A 2,137-nucleotide genomic window follows, 5' to 3' on the forward strand; every position below is an offset into this window, starting at 1 on the left:
AAAAGTTCCTTATATGATAATGGGACAATATACCATTAGTCCTCAAAAAAAGGTCATCATGTATTAGAGTGAGAGTTCGACTCTCAAAATGAGAATCCACAATCCTTTTAATATTAGCCATCATGAGTCTCACTGATACCCTAATGAGCTGAGTCACGCTATAACTCAGTTAGACTTCAGGGAACAACTACAGTTTTCATCGTCTAAGCCCTTCCTTTGCAGCTTCTGGCTGATAAATGCTATTATATAATCACGCTTAAGTATAATAACCGCAGTTAGTCTCCCTCACCTACTACTAAAAAAACAAAAAAAACCACAGTTAATAATGTCTTGGTTCAGAGTTTCTCCTCCCTCCTTAATGAGTAAGCTATACGCAACTGTGTTTATGAGGTAGCTGAAATTGAAGACATTATTAAATGTATGTTCTTTCCAAATTTGGGGTAGATGACATAATGGGTGATGATCAACAATTTGACTTCAAGAGTTTGGCAAAAAGTCCAATTCAAGTTGCGGGTTGAACTATTAAAAAAAAGCACTAACCTTGCATTCCTTCATTGTCTACATGTTTCTTGCTACAATTTTCTACAATTAATTGAACCTCAACCTTCTCTTCCCACACACACACACACACACACACACACACATATATATATATATATATACACACTCCCATCAATATCATCATACCAAGCAAAATACCAGGTTTCTACTCCACATTATTTGACAAACAATGGCAAACACTGATGTGATGCATTTTTATTTTTTTCTTTGAAATAGTTATTATTTTATTTTATTTTTTTGTCTTTTATTTTGTCTTTTCAAAACAAAAATATTAACAATCAAACGGTTTTCTCCTTTTTTCATATTAGAATATTTTTTTTCAAATAAATTAAAAAAAAAAATACACCTTAAAACACATTAACAAACAGGGCCGGAGTATATTCTAAAAGAAAATTTATGTGATTAATCACAGACACGTTTTGTATGATTACAAAAAATTTCTAATCAAAAATGATTATGTTCAAACAGATTTTTGAATGGTCGGGCAGAGACGGAATTCCTGCAAAATATGAAAAAAGTTGGCAGAAGACGGTTTCTGCAAATGATAAATGATCATAATATTAGACCATGTGCCCTAGTTCAATTCTTAACTCCACTTTACCTCTCATTAAAATTAAATTCTATGTATTGAATTCTTCTTATAAGAAATGAGTCTAGATTCATATGAGCATCTTCAACATATGTTCTAAGCTCCCCACATTCTCTTAAGTTTAGCTAATAAAATGGTGAAAGAGCACTCCAACAGATCTTTTAATAAATACACAATGTCAATATTTTGCTACAGTGCTTTCCCTTTTTAGACAAGCATTGTAGCTTGTCTACTTCCATTTTTAATCATTTCCCATCAATTATTTGTGACCTTTTCCTAGAGGCTTTCACCTGCAAGAAACTAATTCCTTTTTTTTAAAAAAAAAAAAGAAAAAAAAAAGAAGAGAGAAATAATATTTAAAATAAAAACAGAAAAGATTATATATATATATATCATTGCTGGAGATGCTATTTAAGGATGAGTATTAGAATAAATGTTAGTAAGTGATTAAAAAATTCACCAATTTTTTCTTGTATTTAATTTGACCAATCGATCATCAGGAAAGAAGAAAAAGGTAAAGAAGTACAAAGACTAAACCGAGCACATGAAGAAAGACTAGACGGATATTTGTTTGCATTAGACTCCTCCCCAAAACCCATAAGTTAAAGAGGCCTCAACCATTAAACAAAAATATGCGGGCTCATGAGCCTTAAGTTCTGTTGTCCAAATTAAATGCTACACCTGCTCTCCACTTTCATTCTCGTTTTATTAGATCAAGGCTGATGTGACAATACCTACCAACCCTAAGATTTTTTCTGATTTAAGAATTGATCCGATGCACGTTGCCATATCAGTCGAGTATGATAGAAGTTACTACTCTTATAGTTATTAGAGTAATGCATATATATTACATTTTTATTTCACAATTATCCCACAATTCTGAAGTTATAGTTAAACTTTTTTTTTTTTTTTTTTTAGCAAAAATTACCATATAAGTAAAAAAGATGCAAGCATTATTGTGATACAAATTAAGCACACAATATATAT

The 2,137-nt window shown here is 31.0% G+C and overlaps 1 protein-coding gene across 1 annotated transcript in view; it reads right to left on the reverse strand.

Annotated features, from left to right (window-relative positions):
* Positions 1–1,178: 1,178 nt before the first annotated feature.
* The window catches only part of LOC132165330 (zinc finger CCCH domain-containing protein 38), a 13,196-nt gene continuing 12,237 nt past the window's right edge, over positions 1,179–2,137 (reverse strand). The window contains exon 5 of the transcript XR_009438486.1: positions 1,179–1,440. The gene's annotated coding sequence lies outside the window, so the exon portion shown is untranslated. The remainder of the gene's footprint in view (positions 1,441–2,137) is intronic.

Source organism: Corylus avellana, chromosome ca11 (genome assembly GCF_901000735.1).
Source record: "Corylus avellana chromosome ca11, CavTom2PMs-1.0".
In the NCBI taxonomy this organism is placed as follows: domain Eukaryota; kingdom Viridiplantae; phylum Streptophyta; class Magnoliopsida; order Fagales; family Betulaceae; genus Corylus; species Corylus avellana.